Genomic DNA, 20,373 nt, shown 5'->3' on the forward strand with positions numbered 1-20,373 from the left:
TCTGTTTATGCAGAGGTCTGCATGGCAGGAGGGTGGTTTGGGTTTGCACCGTGTCCTCCCTGGAACTGGCATGTGGAAAGAGGAGTTCTGGTTGTGTGCCAGAGATGTGATCAGATTTGGATGTCCTGTTCAGATAATGTCCTGCGTTTGGGATTACCTCTCTGGGAAAACAGCCTGCCTCCCCAGATATTTAATTTTGCTTGATTGAAATTTTACCTAATTAACTGGGTTTTTTGCTTTGATTGAATTTTTACCTAATTAACTGGGGTTTTTGGTAATGTTTAGAGGATATTAAAATATTCTGTGCTCTGCTCACATCCCATCTTTTATTCAATAGGACTAAGGTCTCACTAGAGTGGGACTTGGTATTTTAAACCATTGCAGAAGCTTACGTTGAGCCAAGAATTAGGTAACATCATATTGGAAATCATGAGAAAAGATAAATACTAGTATTACAAATACCACATTAAGGTTATTTCTAAATCATACCAAGGCCTGCATCCAAGAAAGAAAAATCAGGCTTAATTAGCAATGTACTCTGCTGCATTACTAATGAGATCTAAAAAGAGGATGAAGCTAAATAGAGACATACAAAAAGGATAGTGTTGTTGGTTTAGCTATTGTAAGGACAGCCTCTAGGCTGCCTTCTCTTGAGACTGCAGGGAGTAATAGCAATGCTTTTTAGCTTGGCTTTGAGTCCCTGTTTTAAACCTGTTCTCTGTTGGTTTTCAACATAGCAAACCTAGAGGAGTGTAGAGAAAACAGGTTAATTTGGCTATGTGTTAATTTGTCAGGGTAGGAAGCCAAGAAGCTAGGACTCTCCAGCTAATACTGCAGCTGCTTGGAAACCAAAGTGGAAGTCCCAAATTGGCTTGGTTTGAGGCAACCCTGGCTGCAGAAATGAAGTGTCATCCGTGGTGACTGTCACAGGGGTCTGACCAGGATCTGCCCCATCACAGTACTAGATGTGTCTCATTGCCATGTTGTTCTGGTATCTGATACTTTCTCTGGTATCTGTTATTTTCCTTCAGGATTCTCTTTCCAGATGTTGAGCCTCAGTTTCTCCAGCCTCAGAGACCACAGTCTTACAAGCACTTGTATATACCCCTGTGCTAAGTGTTATGGGATTACTTCCTGCAAAACTGAGTTCTCATAAAAGCACATGCTCAGGTAGGCTTCAAATGCCCTGTCTCAAATATTGCACAACAATAGAGATGGGAGTGGAATTTCATACAGGGTATTTCTCAACTGGCAGTGCTATATTCAGTATTTTGGTTTATCTGCCTTTTGCTTTAACTGCTCATGAGATCTGCAGAGTGATATGGTTTTGCTGTGTTCTGGCAGAAAAAGAGCTGCTAAGCATTGCTCTGTTGCTGGATCTTGTTTGAAAGCAGTGTCACACTGCCCTTGCCACTTGTCACCAAATGTCTGGGATAACCCCAGCCCGTTCATCACAGGCTAGCCAGGAGTACTGCACAATAATAACTGAGAGATTCAAGTCTCTGATGCATCTTGAGTTTCTTTTTCAACCCTTATCAGCTTGGAGCAGCTTTTGCTGTTCCTTTCGCTGTGTTCCTTGCAGGTCCTGTATAAATCACATCCATGGGATTGGCATAGCTGCTCTTGCAAATCTGTGGTCAGGGTCCCATGTTGCTGCAGAGATGATGACCAGCCTATTAGTTAAGGTTCAGAGACACCAGAGAGCTTTGCATGTATAATTTGACTTGGAATTTGAAGGTTATGTCCCCTGTTCAAGCACCAGCTAAGTGGTCAGTTTTCCCAAATCTTTGTTAACCGCTGTCTGCTGCTTTTCCTATGAAAGAAACAATTTCCTTGTAACAGAGTAAATATCACAGATTTCAACCTGAGTTATTCTAGTAATGCTCGGGATTATAAATGAGACCCAAAGGTGCAGAAACCAAACAACGATTTATTTCCTGAATGTTCCTGTTCTTTTCCTCCCAGAAGCTTGTTCCTATCCAGGCACAGAAACAATAATAATAATAGGAAAAGGTAAGAAATAATTTGTCCTTTTGGCAAATGGGTGCTTATTCTGAAACTACTGTGAAATGATACAATGAATCCCAGAGCATGAAACTCTGTATGGGTGAGTGTGGAAGTAGCTTGTGATGTGTAAGCAGAGGGGCAGAGGTGTCCCACAGGAAGATTTTGTGTCCTCAGAGCAGTTGAGCAAGAGGGAGGCAGCAGTGGTTTTACCATACTGACGTACAAGGTGCAGGTATGGGAGGAAGCTGGTACTTGAAGGGTGTGACTGAATAGGTCTGTTTGTAATTGCAAATGTGGGTTTTGCAGTAAAAAAAAAAAAAAGTATCTCATCCACTTCGAGTTTCTTTACATGCCTCCTTGAGCTATTCATGTGGAAGAAAGAACTAATGAAAAGAGAGGATTTTATTTCTTTCCTGTAGTTTCCAAGAAATTACATTATCCTCAGATAATACCAGGGTAGGTTGGGTTTTCTTTTTCCATTTCTCTAATTTGACTATTGAAATCAGTGCCTCTTTCCCGGTGGAGCTGGTTCCATAGTCGTTTCCCTTCTCTCCAAGCAGAGGGGACCTTCGTGTCCTTGGGTGAGAGGGCTCCAGCCTCGCAGGGATGCTGCCGAGCTGTGCAGGGAACCGGCTCCCACTAGAGTGCGCTAGGACAGCTGGAATGAGGATGGTTTTCTTCCGGCATCTCAGTGGAACCATCAAAACGCCTATGGCACTTCTGTTAAAAAAAAACCAAACAAACAGCTGAATTTCTGGCTAGTTTCCCCATCTTTTGGCTACTGTTTCCCTGGAGGGGGTTAAAGCGTGCTTGCAAAGCCAGCTGTAGCTGTTCGAGTGCCCTGAGGTTCAGGCTGAGCCATGTGCTGTAAAAGACTTTTTGGGGAAGACTCCACAAAGGGCAGGAAGAAGCTTATTTAAGCTTCTCAGGCCTCTTATTTAACTTGTCTCATGTCACAGTCCCCTTGTTTTAGTTTATTGCTTTGTATAACAGGGGAAGGGGAAATCTGTAGAGCTCTGTGTTGTACTTCAACAAGGATAGGAGTCCATCTCAAGATTCTGTTAATGGCCTTCCACTATTGTTCATTCATTGCAAAACCACCCCTAACAAACTTGCCCATCACCATACAAGAATTTTGAGCCAGAACTTGAACCCTGGCTCTCAGACCCTGTCCTTTGTCTGCTACCCTCCTTTGCTCAATTTTTATTTTCTCAATTAACCAGCTGCAGTGTCATTCCTTTCATGATCTGGAATCTAATACATAAAGATGACAGTGGCATGAACCTTGACTTAGCATTCAGTTTGCATGGTAATTCATTGTGGCTCCCTAAATATTTGGAATTTGCTCTGACAGGATGTGGGAGATGATGAAATGCTCCCTGGGTGGGGTGTTCTCAGGTCTCCAGGAGAGAGCCTGGAGGCATCAGTGACATACTTTCACTGTCCACCAGGCATCACCTGTTCTAGAACTGGGGGGATCTAAAGCAAAAAGCAAAGCAAAACAACTGTCCTTGAGGAGTTGTTATTAGTACACAATGCAAATAGAGTCAAGGCTGATGGTAAAGAGTCAAGAAGCATCTGGAGATCAGTGAAGCCTTGCAAGAGAGCCTGCAACAGATTAAGAAGGAGCACAGGCATTTCATGTAGCAATTCAGCCTCAGTCATCTTTGATTCATAAAGTGCCTGAAGCACTTGTGTAGGGAAGAGAGAGGCTCTGGAGACAGGGAGGAAAAAGTAGTTTCTCCGGATGGAAGACTATCCTGTATTAGCTTTGAAGGGCTTAGGGACAAACCCCATCACTCAGTTCCACCAAAATTTCTGCTCACCTTTCTGGATAATACCCAAGAGCTGGCTGACAGGGAAGGGCAAATGCTGTGAGCCTGTGTTTTATTTCCAGCTCACTGGGAGAACCAGGAATCCCTTTCGGGCAGTTAACAGGCTCCAAGGAGACCTGACAGCAAACAGTGACAGATCTGCCATTTTTGCAGCGTGCCTGAAAAATACAGCAGCTTGCCAAAGAGCACAAGGAGGCTCTCCTGGAAAGTCATAGGTGGTTATTTATGTGTTACATTAGAGCTAGCTGTGATCCAGACCCCAGAGAGCTTGGATGTAGGATAAAGCCGGGCCTTGCTGCAAGACCTTGTGATCTGAATAAGAATCATGGCTGAACAGGAAGATGGAAGAGACAGAGCTGTATGAAGAGACATGTCCAGCATCATACAGCACTCTGTGCCACAGCCAACAAAGGCTTGGAGCAGCCTCTACCTGGCAGATGTTTTTATTCTAATAGGAGGTGTCCTTGGTTCAGCAAATCATAGATTTTCAGATTTTGCTGATTTTATGCATGGTCTAATTTTAACAACTGAAAAAAACAGAAGGAAAGAGAGACTGAAGTGTTTTTTCATAGATCACTTATTCCTGTTGTGGTTTTTTTTTTCCTCCCCGAAACTGGGCCACTGTATTTTGGCCTTAGAAACATAGATATCATTTTAATGAAGTATTGTGAAAAAAAAAATGAAAATAAATGTTTCTTTTCTCTGTTCAAAACTTGATGACTCCAAATTCCCCAGGAGTTCCTTGTGCTTTTTGAAAGGCTGCTACACTTCATGCCCTGCATTCATATTCACTTGTGGCTCCTTCTTTCTATTCTGACCTTGCTCAGAGACTCCAGTCACAATAGGCCAAATCCTGACTTTTCAAAATCTTCTCACTGCAGTTTTTTGGCTAGGAATGGAAAAGGAAAATTTTCCCCCAGAAAACATTAAGCCAGAAGGTTTTATTTTTCCCCTAATCACAGCCAGGTTTTTCAGATTTCATTAGAAAACAAGTATTTGAAATTGATTAGGCGGGCCTAAAATAGACACTACCAGGTTCTAGAATATACAATACCATTATTTCAGATAATATTTTTCAGAAAAACAAGATTCAGTCATGTAGCTCCTATTGCATTAACCAGGGTATCCAGGAAACTTCTGAGCAAGCTTTGCCCAGCTCTGGACTTGGAAATGCAAGTTCTGCTTTCTGCATGATAATACTGTGCAAATTAATTGAGGGATGTTTGTGTTTCTCTGCATGCAAACAGAAGGCAACAACGTGTCTGCATTAGCAGGGTAGCTGAAATTTATTGATGAAAAGCCCCAGGCAGCACTGAGTTACATTAATCATAGGCACAGCCTCCACCTGGATGGATGTAGCAAACCCACCTGTAAAAGGCAAGGAGCTTTCTGGGGGGGGATGACAAAAAGCACCCTTCATCTGGCAGAGACTTGCTCTTAAGATCAAATCCCTTCTCTTCAAATGTGTTTCAAGAAATCTCTCTAAACTTACGTTGCATTTTAACAGTTTTGCATTAATCTGTCCTAAAAACAAATGACTTAATTTACTTAATCAGATTTAGAGGGTGATTTGAGAGTGTAAATGTGAAAAAAACACTCAGAATATCCCACAGAAATGTTCAGCATGATTTACTGTGGTTCCCAAAACTTTCTTTTCTCTGCACAAAGTTCTCAAACCCAATACAAATGAATGTATTAGAGGTTCACTAGCACAAGTTGTCTGTTGATTTGATACCATACAGTAAATGCTTTTGCCCTACAAATGCTGATAATAAGACATCTTTTTCCTTTGGTCAGTGAAATTGACTGCCTTCTGTTAGCCAACATCATTGAGTTGCCAGGAATGCTTCCTGCCTCTTAAAAATATATTTAAATAATTTTTTCAAAAAATAAAATAAGATTTTATTTTGTGTTCTGGGCAGGAATCTGAACTCTGAAAATTTAAAAATAACTTTTTGCTCAAAGGAGAAATGACTTGCAATTTCACACAAAATATTCCTCATTAGGCAGAGCTGAGGCAAGTGCTAATTACCCCAGGGCTGGAGTTGTAATGCTCAAGGTTCCTGCTAGGGTGCAAGCTGCATCCTGACTTGCTTGTTGGTTCCTGCAGATCAGCAGCAAAGAAGGTGGCTGGGTTTGATCCTTCTGGGGCAAGGGCAGGATTAGCTTTGGCCTTGCAGTGTGCACCTTTCCTCTGCACACCCTTTGAGGTGCTCTCTGCATGTTTTAATTGTGTGGAGAGTTGGCATGGGGGAAGCATTATAGTATTCTTTTAAAGAATATTATTACTGTGTTTTTCAAAGTTAATTAGTCAGCTTTCCTGGAACCTGAATTCTGTTGGCATTTTAACCTTCTGTGCATCCATAGGCTGTGGTACTTTGAATTTTGTGGGCATAGGGAGTCAAAGGGGGAACATGACAAAGGGGAAAGGAAGGCTCTCAGACAGCAGCTGTCAGCATCCAGTTTTATCCTTTTATTTTTGATCTTATTTAGTGTAAATATCAGTCCTCAGCCACGATGGGGAGCATCAGTAGTCCTTTGACAAAGCTAAAATCTGTCACTCTATGGCTCCTTATCTCTGGGCAGACAGGAGCTACCACTGATCTTAGGCCTCCACTGCTGCCTGAGCACCCACCCCTACTCCTGCATAGGAACATGCAGTCAAATGGCACCCATCAGGCAGGGGTGTTTTTCTGGGCTGTATTAACAGATCCTTGGGGGTGACAGTTTTGTGAATTCAGTGGTAAAAACTGAGCCTGGGACTCAGACCAAGGCATGAGGGCCTCAATGGGAACTTAATGGGACTTCCTGCAAAAGACAACTACAGACTTTCAACCTTGCTCTTCAGTTTGCCTAACTAATTTTTTCCCCAGATGTGGTTTTTAATTAATGGTAATAATCCCATTGTCTTTTAAGACTTGAGTGACTAATAAGGACAGGAGACTTCTTGAGTTTATTTTTTATTATGTGTTTTATTGACTAATTTAATGAAGTAGAAAAAAATCAAACATGCTAGGGGCAGAATTCCCAAAAGATAAAATTTTGCTGATGATACGTTTAAATATTTCTGGAGAGCAGGATTTTTTTTTATTTACATAGTTTTCACATAAATAAACACCTAGTCAGAACCTGAAAAAATACTTGCTTGGATCTGGTTACATCCATTTAACTCACCTTGTGCTGAGTAAGCACACACCAACAGTGTAACAAACACAGGGAGGATGAACAAGAGCTCCAGGCAGTTTAATCACAATGGGTCAGATAAAAATTCTTTAAACAGAACATGAGGACTTCTTAGTTTATAGATTAGCTTTTGCAAGGGGCTGAAATCCCAGTGTTAGCCAGCATCAAATCCCACTGATGCCATAAACCATGGCAAGAGGCAGAGTGAAGCTAGGACTTAGGAATACATAGGATTAATCACATGAAATGCTTTTTACTCCTGGATTAATGTTAGAGACTCACGTTAGTGTTAGAGACTCAGGTCAGCATCTAGTGTACACTTTGGGGAAAATATGGTTTGTTGTGCCCAGCCTGTCTTTTTGTTCAGTTTTGATGTTTCTCTGCCAAAGTCTTTTACTGATTCACTGTTACCAATTTTACTGGGTCACCAACATCATTCCATCTGGAAAAAGGACAGCTTTTTTCTTCAGAGACATTTTAGGCTGAAAAGATCCTCTTCCAAGCACCTTGGGTGTAGGGAAGATCCTGCATACTGAATTTTGTGCTTTTCTTGTGGTTTTGGGTTTTTTTGTTATCCCCAAAGAAGCAGGGATAAAGGATGAGGCTATAGGAAGTCCAGCATTCTCGTTTCCCCTTTTCACTGCCATCACTGTATTCTCTGTCTAAAAATTCATAGTTACTTGGTTTGCAGCTGGCTTTTGCTGATGGCATGATTTCACTGTAAATCTTGCAATAATTAGTGGATTGAATTATTTTCTGAGGATGTTAAGACTCTTGCTGGGTTTGGTTTCTGCAACAGAAAGCTGCAACTGAAAGTTACATGAAAGTTGAAAACTAGAAGGGAAACATTTAGAATATAGGGAGTGTTTTTATAAACCTGTGGATTTTCAAGCCAGTTTCACAGTTTCTAAGCCTAACTTAGAAGTTTGGAGTGTTTGGGGTAGGCAATACTACACAAGCAATGCTCATTTCAAGCAGATGTGCACCCACGTTGCTGACACTGTGAACATGGCTATTTCTCCTACAAATAATACCATCTAATATTATTTGTCCTAGTTTCATGTCCCAGTTTGAACTGTCTCATGCATTGCACCAGTTTTGGTTTTGCCTTATTATTAATTTTATTTACTTCTACTTGGTAGCTGAAATATCAAAATCAGGGATCTGAGCTTACTTTAGTGATTTTCCCTGATTTTCAGTTGTGGTCATGTTAGCACTTAGTTGTCTTTGCAATCCTTGCCTTTCCCCCCTTGTTCTTTTCTCAACAACATGATCACAGTTTTTTTGCACAGGATTTTATGAACTTTTGCCCTCACTAACAGTGGGCCAGCTTGTCTTTTGAAATCTTCCCCACCTATTTTCCACTTTGACATCTCCTGCATCCAGCCATTCCTTAGCATTAATTTCTGTCACTTCTGCCCATCTTCCAGGAAGATATTCTGATTAGGCAATAAATGCTGGGTTGTCCATCCTTTTATGTCACAAGTTACATGGTGCTGCTCAGCCTATAAGGCACAGATTATTCTCAATCAGCTGCAGTGAGCCCAGGCTAAAGAGCTAAAGGCCTGATTTCCATTGCCATCCCCTTGCCATCCTGTCTCACACCAGGGAGGTAAGGCAGAGTAAGTGCCAGGTACTAGTGCAGCAAAGCTGATTAAAAACCTCCAATGCTCAGATTGCTTCACAAAACTCCTGTCAGTCAGCTTTCATTTGATTTAAGATCTTATTTTCATTTATTTACAGTATTGCCCATTATGTATAGAGTGTTTGCTAAACACTGAAGAATAATGGTCCTGTCCCATGGAGCTGACAGCAGAAGGGCTGACAAAGGCAAGGAATGCAGTAAAAGTGCTAATTTATGTATGAGTCATGTTTTCCAGCCAGCTGTGCTGATAAAAAATGGCCAGTTTTATGGGAAGGCTGGAAAACAACAAAATCACCTTTGTGAAAAAAAAAAAAAAAAAAAAAAGAAGCAAACCCAAAATATTTCGACCAGCACTTTGATTGAAGATTACTTATTGCTGTCAGCACTGGGAACGGAGTCCTGGAGAAGCATTTGGAGTTATTGCTGCAGCCCTGTGGAGGGGAAGGTGTTTCTGGCACAGAGACCTGCACCTATGATAACACAGAGACAGCAGCAGCTCTTGCCTACAGCACAGAGAAATCTGATAAAGAAGCAGGAAAAAAAGAAGATCCTTATTCTGAGAAATGAAAATTAGTAAGGCTGGGGTGGACTTGTGAGCAAGGCAAGGGAGGGGAGGAAGGGATTGGAGCTACTTTTTGGCAAAGTGTCCCATCTCCACCTCATGCCAAGAATCCTGCAGGAAGGTTTGTGTTTTCATCCTCCAGTGTATTTGAGGTCTGGCTTGGCTCCACTTAGAGGCAATGACAGGCTTCTGTTGATTCATGTGAGCCTTAAAAATCAAAGAAGACTTGCTGTGGCAACTGGCTAATTCAATAAAAGCATTGACTTCTCCAGCTGGAGAATTAAAGAGCATGAATTCAGTGTAGCTGATTTCTGAATTAATATAACAAATTATCATTGATTCAAGTGAGAGGAAACTGTACCACAAAGGAAAGGTTCTTCCATATTAAAAAGTCACTCAGCCTATATATGTGAGATGGCCTTTAATGTGCCACAGGCAGACTAAGTTATCCTTCAGTGGGAACCCTTTGTCTGTCTTTCCCTAACCTGTGACACTGTCATAGGGCATCCTTGCACTCTGCACTGACAGCTGTAGGACAGTCTGGGTTTTATCTGAAACACTGCCTGGATCAGCCAGCATTTCTGTGGGGGGGTTGGGAGTCACTCTGCTGGGCTGAGATTCTGAAGTACCCTTGAATGAAAGAGCCATTGAGTTCTTGGTTTCTCATAGGCATAGAAATTAAATCCCAGCAAATGTGAAGGTGACTCAACTCTGCCCTTTGCAGGATGAGTCTGTGTTGGTCAGCAGGGCTTAGGAGTTAGCTGACTGGGTCTTTCTCATCTTGGTGAGAAGCTGAGCTAAAGGCAGACACACAGGGGCAGGGAAGACCCTAGAAAAGGGATGAAGGAACCCCATGGGCTTCAAAACTGGTAGCCAGAGCATCTCATAGCATTGCTTCAGATGAACAGCACTGAGTTCAAGTCAGCTGTAAGGAAGATGCTTCAAGCTGTGCACCAAGGCAATAAAAAATGAAAATTCTTAAAGCACTCATGGTAGCTGAGAATGGGCCCTGATACTTTCAGGTTTGCTGGGTAGTTGCTGGGTAGGAGGTTACTGCTTTGTGTTTTGCTGCTCTGACTCAGGAGTCAGTGCCTGATGCAGTAGGGTGACATTTCTTTCATAGGCAACTGGTTTGCCACCATCTATCTGTAAATCTTTTTTGCTTCTTGAGATTAGTGCTCTGCAGGCACATGGTTGGAACTTGAACTAACTGCACCTGACTGACTGCAGCACAGAAGCCCCAGCAGATCAAACTGCAGGGTCCCAGCTCCTGACAAGGGTGGCTAGAAGGGTGGCTAGCATTGCAGCAGGGCAGACACCCCAGTGTCCTTGGCTCCTGATTTGCAGACTGGATGGTGTGTATGGGCTGCCAGAGGAGGTGGGTGCCATGGGTATACAGAGAGCTGACACAGAGGCACAGTTCCTCCTGCTCTTTGTTGTTAGAGATGATCACTTGGAGTGCAGGGACAAGACAGGCAGTGACATTTTAACACCTAATGTTTGCACGAGTGTCAGAGAGTCGGGACACTGACCTGGGGGATGTCTCATTTGCACATTGATCCATGGGCTTTGACATATAGCAGGCTCACCTTGATAATGGATGGGACATCACAGCCAGAGATAGCCATCTCCAGTCATCACTTTGCAACAGTAGCCCAGTGCTTCTGTGCTTGATGTCTTTTGTTCTGGTGCTCTTGTGTTCTGGAATTTTGTGTGGTCTTGGGTTCTGGACTGGCACTTGCACAAGCTGTAAATGGTACATAAAGAATACCTTATTAGGTTAATTTTGTCTTTATGAGGTCACCATGAACAGCCCATTAGAAAATAACGGTTTTCTCTGAGGATGCCAAATTGCTGGTTGTTGTTATTTATGCAAATAATACTGAATGTGTAGCTTGTTTGAGAGCAGCTTATTGCAATATTCCTTGACCAAATTTGGATCATTAAGTGCATAGATAGCTACTTGGTGTCACTGATCATAGGAACATAATTCTTAGAATCAAGTTTCTCATGTGGAATGGGCAGAGGGAGAACCACAAGTTCAGTTTTGCTACCTGAACCATTCAAAAACTGTGACATCTTTGTCTTTCTGATTATTATGTTTTTCAGCATTTCTTGAGGTTGTGAAGGTTGAAAATGGATCTTTCTCTTTAAGGAATGACAATGTTTTCACTTACACCCCAGGGAAAAAATGATATAGGGAACATTAGGGAAAAAATGATACAACTGAGAGCAGCAAACTGCAAATGTCCTTTCACAATAAAACACAGGATTTGCTCCCAGTAAACTGGCAGTTCTCCTGATGGAAATGTGGAGTGCTTGCAGAAAAGCTCTGTAAAAAGCACCAAACAGGCTTATTTCAAAATTCAGATACACATTTACAGACTTGGAACTTTTAACCCTGTAGTAACATTGCTCCACTCTTGTAACTGATGGTAGCTGTCACAGAAGCTTTTTGTTTCCCAGCAAAAAGTACCAGAGGCAACAGTGGTACCTTCAAGAGAGCTTTGATGCAAACTGTTCAAAAGCATGACTTCTATTTCCTCTCCAAAATCTGGCCCCCAGAAACCTTCCTTGACCTGTTTCAGGTATGAAAGAGTCCTACATGGGCTTTGATGCTCTTCTTCACACAATTCTTCCATGTCCTCCCCACATGCATCTTGCCAAACAGACAGCTGAAGTGTTACCAGCAACTCTTTGTTCTGTGGATGGATTTTGATTATTAATAAGATGGTCAGGAAGAATAGGACTGTTTAATGTCTTGTCAAAGCAGCACAAGTAGGATGCTACTTTTATGAGACTTGCTCTTCCCTCCATGAGACATCTCTTTCATGTGCCTGAGCAGGACTGAGGTGACAGTCTGCTTCATAAAGAGCTGTAACAGCATGGGAAACAGCTTGGAAAGTAGCTTAAGAAGAGCAAAGAGAAAACTCAGAGACAGAATGAAAAAAGAGCTGATCATAGTTTTAAGTGGAATTTCCACTACCTTCCAAGCAGGCATTCCAGTATGAGTGCATTAAATTCACGTATTACTCAACATCCAGAGATATTTAGCAATGAAGACCTCTGGCACTGAAAGAGACTCAAACCAAATCTTTCCAGACAGCAATAAAAGGCAAGGAGTGTCATGCTGAAGATCACTGGGTCATGTAGCTTGTTAAGGCAAGAGGCTGGAGGCTGATTTGTGCAATCACTGCAAGTGAGGTCCTGTGACACGCTCACTGTTAGAGATACCTACCTTGGAGATTAAAAAAGAAAAAAATTAAATGTAGTCCTTCAAATGGAATTTAATTTACTGCAGCCACAGTAAATTAAATGGTACACATGTATGCACACATGCACAGAAAAGGTGGAGGGCTTTTTAAAGGTGATCCAGGCTGTTTTTGGAATTGTTGGTGGTGGAAAAAAAGAACTCCAAGTAACACTTCCTGTGCATTCCAGAAGAAGAGGGCTCAGAGCCAATGTGTGGAATAGCAAACCCTCAACTTCCAGTCCAGGGCAAAGAAAGAAGGCAGTGCAGTGTGAGGTTTTCACATTTTTCCATGTAAAGAGATGTCTGACTTCATAGCTTTTCTGAGGTTAGAATAATGGAATAGTTCTAGGTAATGTTGATGCTAAGATTTGGCTTCTGTGGTGCTTTGCATTGCATCCACAGCAAGCCAAGGGCCTTCCTGACATCCAGGAGAGGCCTCTGGCTCCCATAAAGTGGAGCCCCAGTCCTGCAAGGATGCTGTCACAGGCCTTTTTTCCATATGTGGGTAGCTGTTTCACATTAAAATTTTCTGTGGAGGTGAGTGTGTGCATATATGATTGTAAAAGTGAGGTTCTGGGATATTGAAGGACTATGAATTTTAAGCTGTTTTCTTCTGGGGATTTTGCAGGCACATGTGCCTGCCCATACTCCAAGTAAATCCTCAGATGTGGAAAGGCATCCACAGTTAGCTGATACATCACAACTTTCACCTTGGCTTCATTTGCATTGTTCCTGCTCAGCTCAGAGCCAAAGTAGGAGTCACATTCATGCTGCTGAGCCTGGCTGAACTGCCCACACCATGGTGGCAGTACCAGTTTGGGTTTACCTTCATCAGAAGGGAGCAAGCTGGTAGTGAATCCATGCACCTAAGTAGGCTGCATGCACAAAAGTGGTCTGTAAAGCCAGGAGAAAACACCTGAGTGTAGTGTTACCAAGCTACCTTACTAATAAGTGAAGGCAGAGGCCCTCAAAATTACCTCATTTTCAGGGAACTGAACATAATTGTAAGTATTGCAGCTAGAGCTATGTGTATGAAAATCAAGGGAACTATCAGGACTCTTTAATATTCAAGGAAACGTGTTGCTGAATCTACCTATGCTCTCACCCCAGTGTTTGTGTGAGTTATTCCACCTTCTTACATGCATGAGAGGGTTTTTATTTGCCAAAATCTCCCTTCTCCAAAACACTGCTTACCCACTCTTTCATAAGGATTTATTAAATTAAGATTTTCATAAACTTTCTCATGAAATTTAACATAACTTGACTGTCAAAAACATCCATTTTGCTCACTTGTAAGAAATTGTGTCAAAGTGGCATTAAGATATGAATGAGTCTCAGTACATACCAGGGGTGCAGGGACAGTCTTAATGGAGCCCAAAGGCTCCAGCTTGCCTCAGTTATGCATTCTTTGGCAACTTCTGTGCCCAAAACAATGGGAAAATAGTCATGCTACTCAGAATTGCATGCAATACTTTATTCCATTGCTAGCCTAGCCTTTTTTTAATCTTTTCTGTGCCTAACTCACATAATATAAATGCAGAAACCAAAATGCTGGTTCTCCAATAGCTGGAGTTATCACCCAAGGCACTGTGGTCTCCTCAATATTGCTGTTGTTGTGCTGAGAGAAGTTTTTCCTCTGAGAAATGTTTGTTCTGTTGCTCGATGATTTTTCCTATTACACATTATGTTATCTGAGCACTCTAGGTTACTTCATACAAGTCAAACAGCCTGCACTGGTGAGAAGGGTTATGTCTTCCTCTGTCACCTGATTGACACTGGATATTATCTCCATATTTATCCTCCGGTTTAACTTCTTCCTAGAAGCTGTATCCCAGATTAATATCACAATCCTCTTTCCCCTCAGGAGTCCTTACTGCTGTCTTTGATTTAACAGAGTGGCATACACTGAGACTTGTTCACCCATTTCTAGTGAGATACATGTCTGTATATATATAAAAATATCATAGTCTGTTGTGAAAACAGTTTTGGATAGAAGGTACAGATAGTTCCTTTCCAGGGGTTATGTGGATTAGTGTCAACAAGTCTCTTTCATGGTGTTTTTTCCTCAAGCAGATGCCTGGTGCTACTACTGCTGTCTTGAAGGAGATGGAAGTTACTTCCAGTGCATCACAAAATGTCTCATTATTAAGCAATTAGAGAATGTTTTTTATAAGCATTTTGACTGTAAGGAGCCCCAATTACTATTATTACTACTACCTTCTGGCAGTGGAGAGGAAGACACTTGTAAATCCTCCTTTGATGTCTGTTGAAACAAGCTGAAGAAAAAGGGCAGACATTTGGACTCTAAATAATGACTTACCACTGGTCTAGCTGCATTTCATGGCTATAAATTTCTTACAGAACATATTTCTTTATTGTGGTAGTTGTAATGGCATCCAAAAGGACACCAGTCAGTGTTTTTTGATTTGGTTTTTTTTGATAATTTGAATGTTTTTCCAGACAAAAATTTTGTTTGGGCAAGATAAAAACGAGCCATGAGGCAATAAACAAGGTAATTTGTTTGAGATTTCTGGAAATACAGTCTACAGAGGGGACAACAGTTTTGGCCCAGATCTGCAAAATGGTAGCTGCAAAACCCAGCAAATCTTTTGGGGTGTCCTTAACTTTGGACCAAGAAGCCCAGAACATAGTCACAAAACAACCTTGCTAACAGTGAGGGGCATCTGCCAGATATCCCAAGATCCTGGACTAATGGCTCTAGACAACTTGCTTTTCAGTTTTGCAGTATAGATATAGTAGAACCAGTGTAACCTGGACCTGTCTGACCTGCTGAGGAGGTCCTGCATGTTACATTGCTGTATGTCCACCAAGTTTGTTTTGGCTGTGACTGACTATCTGCTATCTGGATAGCTGTAGATATCCAGAAGATGCTGGACTTGTCGTGCCCATAGTGCAAGCCCATCCAACAGTACCTGAGTTTAACTTCTTCTCTTCCCCTGTTCCATACCTGAGAAATCTTCTATGTGATGACAAAGTCACAGTATTAACTATAGAATTTGTCTTGTAGCCATTTCTATTTGAAAAATAAAACTGCAGCTAAGTCTTGAAGTGATAACTCTCTGAGGTATAAATCTAGAGTGGGATCTTGCCTGTTCAGTCACCCAGGGATGGGCACATCATGGCTAAAGAGCTTTGTGTGTACCAAGGGTGACTCCCAAGATAAGAGCGTACCATACAACCACTAGTGAAGGGTGTACTGGTGGCAGGCAGCTGGATATTATCTCTTTTAATTGCAACCTCTAGGTCTGCCATGGAGGCCCAGGTGTGGGGTGGCACATCTTACAGCAACTCCCAGGGAGCCACTGTCTTCCCCAACCCATGTGCCACACCTGCTCCCCACCTCCCCAAGGAACAGGCTGTGTGCCTTCTCATCAGGCACACAGGGACTGTGAAATATGGGCCATAAACTCAGAGCATACCTCATAATAAGCATGAATTCTTGTGCACTGTGCAGCTTTCAGCTCAGCAAATCAGCTCAGCTCATGAAGGACCATGCTGTTTTCCCTCAGGAATGGTGCTGGGGTGGTAGTCCTTAGGGAAAGGAGGGGTGAGCACTCTCTCCTGGGCTGATTACTGAGCCTCCAGATGGGCCCTCCCTCACCCATCCAGTGAAGATTGTCATCTCCATTGGATGAGTCAGAAAATCAAACCCTCCTTTCAGACATCTGCTGTCTATCAGTGGCCTGAAGAAGGAAAAAGGTTCTTTAACCTTCCCTTTACTATAAATTAAGGAGCTTTCAGAAACAGTCTGTGGGTGAGAAGCACTTCTTTTCTCCATGTTCCTCCATCACTGCAGTGCTTGTATTTATTACAAAACATATTTTTCTTCTACAGCAAGCAAGTTCCCAGCTAGAGGAGGCTAGCAGGCCTTGTGCAATGTGTCCTTACTCATCAGCACTCCCTATGCTCATTTAGATCTCAGGGTGTGGTTTTAATTAGCTGATTTTGTAATAACACCCAGGTGACTTGGTGATGGATTGACACCCTACAAACCTATTAAATAGGAGTATAGTGATTCCATGTCCTTAGAGTACTCACTCCAATTGTTTTTTGCTTCCAGAAATTGAATCCATCCCTCCTTATAGTTTCCAAACCTATTGGTTGAATTCAAACAAGTTATTTCTGGTGGATAAATCCCCCCTGATCAGACCTGTAGATAGCTGATAAAAGTGTGCAATCAGGTAGGAGATAAAGAATAATTTAAGTGCCTGGACTGAGAATTTTGTGCTTGTTTAGGTAACAGAAAATTCATGTGGGAAGGAGCACCTTTGAATGCTGCAGCTGTAGGGGGGAAAAATATTGCTCACAACTCAATTACTAAATCTAAGTAAACTAGACTATAAGTAGATGGCTTATTATCCTATAGTAACCATAATTTATGTTTCTTTTTTCTGTTGCTACTCACATATTCTCTTATCTCAGCAGCTTAGTGATGTCTTCCATTTTTCTAGGCTTCTGTGGTCTTCAATATGTGTCAGCCAAGTCTCACGGGATTTGCTGAAGCTGCTTGGGGCTTTGAAGTGTTCTGCCATCAATGTGTATGCTTGGCCAAGGACTTTTTAGTGTTTGATATCATAGATCCAAAGACTTCATATTGTTTGGAGCTAAACAAAACTTTGTTTTGGTTGTCTTTATAACACTGAGCAGTTGTGGGTTTTTTGTCTAGTTGATTGCCTTTTGAGTAGCTCAGTAAAATGAAGTGGTGACTTCTGTACAAGTTCAAGTCTTGCTTTACCTCTGTTTTGGTGGGAACTCATCAGACATTTTTTAGTGGTGTCCTTGGATTTGAAATAACAATCTCTTTTCTAACTTTTTGCAGCCAAGACCATCAAATACCTCCCTAAGAATTATTTTCCCCATGTCCTGCAAGTTAGACAGCTGTTGGTCATCTTCACTCATCTACACTTGACCCAGACAAATATTTGGATCTTTCAGCCCACTTCTGTGGAAGGCTGTCTGTCTCTATCTAAGCATACTTACTCCTGGTTCCCATTTTTATATGGAAGAATGAAGATGAGCTTTCTTTTTCAGTAGTAGCTGCATGTTCTTTGTTGCAGTATCTGTCAGGTTATATGCTCTGGTGTTCTTTCCACTGTTTCAAGTCAATAACTGCTGAAACTGATTTTGCTTTATTATGGAACAAACTAAAACTTATGTTTCTACATCCACACAACTGAGGGTCGCAGATGACTACAGTTCATTTTTAACTTAATACCATTTTAATTTTTCATAAAATGTGTGCATACAGAGCAGCACACTCACAATACAACTGTTGTCACACATGCACCTTGCCTCTTCTGTATCCTTACCCTTGCAATTTGTCTTTCAACTTGGAATTCCAGTTTCTTTCAATTTGGAAGCTGGTTTGAATCTTTTGGCATCTTTGCTGACACTTTCATTTGGAAAGCATGGTTCTCTCCAGCCATGGAAATAGCCACTGTTTTTTGCAAAGTCAACCCATTTTTCACAGTGACCTTGCTCTGACCTTGTTATCAGTCTTAGCATAAATAGTGTGATCTCTAATTAGTCCATCTGTCAGCTGCCTGGGCTCACGTGGTGGGACACAAGGGTTGCTGTGTTGATTGGGAACCAGCTGAATGCACAAAAGAATGATAAATGAGAATTGTCAGAGGGTTCGGATGCTTGTAGCTGTCTAATGCTCATTGCAAGCCTTGGCATTAGATCTGGTCCTTAGGTTGTTAATAATCTGGAAGAAGGGTTAAAGGACACACTAATGAAACCCGCAGTGATATCATCCCCTTGCTCTTACAATGCCAGGCTCTTAAGCAAAGTTTCCATTGAAATGGTTGCGTCAGCTAATGCCCACTCACAAGCTTTGGGATTCAGGGAGTTTGTGTAGATTAAGAGGTAAACACTGGCCCCGAGAATAAGATTTAATTAAGGGTTCAACACACGTGACTGAGAAGAACAGGTCCCGAGGTTGGGAGCTTGGATGCACACTCTGAAGAGTTATACATTGCTGGTCTTATTTCATGAGTAAGAGTGTGGTATAAAATAGGGACCTGGCATTGCAGATGAACTTTTACCAGAGAGAGACTGAACTGGGGTTATTGGTGACTGCCAGGACCTATCAGGAGTGCCTTTCACTGTCCATTACAGTGTTCCCACAACTCTTTTCTGACTAACTTCTAATCCTGAATGAGTGTTGCGTGTGATTTGTATCACATGAGTTTGTAATTGATGGAAAAGGGGCAGTGTGAAGCCTGCAAACAACCTGTAAGCAGGGTAGGTGTGCATGTGGGAGTCTCACAGATAAAGCCCTCAGCTGCTGGGTGTGGTGGGAAATGATTCAGGGACCTGTAGGTTTGCTAGGACCAGATGTAGATGGCCTTAGGAGCAAATGAGGAGGGTAAAGGGCTGATAAATTCTGCACAGAGGCACCACAGTTTTAAATCTAAAAGTTGCATTTCCCTACTCTTCCTAAGCCTGTTCCTGCACAATGTTTTTGACATAAGATAGAAAGACTCAATTAGTAGCTCTTCTGAAAATCCTGTCCCAAACATTTTCAGCCTGTGATGCCTCTAATTCATTTGCAGGAATCTCAAACGTTTTCATTCTGATGCTTAACTGCTCTGATCCCAGAATGTTCCAAAACTCACACATGGTTTGAGGTCTCCTTCCTGGAAACAAGGCTGCACTGTAGAAATAAGCAATTAATATCCAAGCTCCTTGAGGCAAAAAGGCCTTTGTGCCAAAAATAAGTAGCATGGCTCTCCCTGAAGTCTTTTGGGTGGGTCCTGTGTGACAACATACTTGTATTTCCAAGCTAATTGATGACATAGGACCACTGGAGCCAAAACTACTCTCAGGAGGTTCTGTTTTTCGAATGCATTTTCATGAGAAGGGAAACAAATTACCAGTAAATTGTGGAAATGGCTTTGCTGATGACACAATGGTACTGTGGTGATGCCACTTCACCCATAGTTTCCATAGTGGCTGCAAAATATTGTTGCCCATTTTATATTTTATCTCAGGGGCTCTGTTTGGGTTTTTTTTTCCACATGCTGAGTAAGCATCTTCTAAAAATCATGCCTTTTTCAGGTTCCTGAAATTGGGCACCCAGGAAACATGGAGGAATCTACATTCCTAAGCTCTTGCAAAGCCTTTGGGAGGAATTTAGATTGACCCAGAGAGTATATGCAGTCTCTCACTGGGAAATGCCATGGACTTCTGAACAAAAGGCTTTTTTATCATTCAGCAAATGATAGTCCAGTTCAGGCAAGTATCATGGGCCATTTCAGCATCATCCAGCACCATGTTGCTTACTGCTGTCAAGTCCTCAGGCAACTGCTTCTCTGCCTCTGAGGAAGGCAGGATTTCAAGTTAGCTGTAGACTTTTAACTTTTACCTTTCTTAGTTCTGTGAGGGTGTGTGCTGTTCTTTGATTCCTGTTTGTTCTGGTTTCAGAGTATCCTAAAATTTGGACTTGGTTTGAAGACCTGCCTTTTGATAGAGGGCTATTCCATGAAAATGAGCAGCCAAGAACTTTGATGAAAATTAATTGTACCCATCTGCATGAAGGCTTTTCTTGACTTGTTCTACACCTGTCTCTCTGTTCTGGTAGAAATGGTGACACTTGTAGCACTTTGCCAAGTGCAAGTGAACTTAAGCAAAGTGCCATCTATGAGGACACTGAATCACAGAATATTTTGGGTTGGGAAGGGACCTTAAAGATCATCTAGTTCCAACCCCCCTGCATGGTTAGGGACACCTTCCACTAGACTAAGTTGCCCAAATGTCAGCATGGATTTGCCTTTAAGCAGATAGTTCTGTTCAGCACTGGTCTGTGAGTGCCCTATAGCTTGCAGAGCTGGAGGCTGCTCACTCAGCAGTCCTTGGCTTGGCT

The sequence above is a fragment of the Calypte anna genome, chromosome 7 (genome assembly GCF_003957555.1).
Source record: "Calypte anna isolate BGI_N300 chromosome 7, bCalAnn1_v1.p, whole genome shotgun sequence".
Lineage (NCBI taxonomy): Eukaryota > Metazoa > Chordata > Aves > Apodiformes > Trochilidae > Calypte > Calypte anna.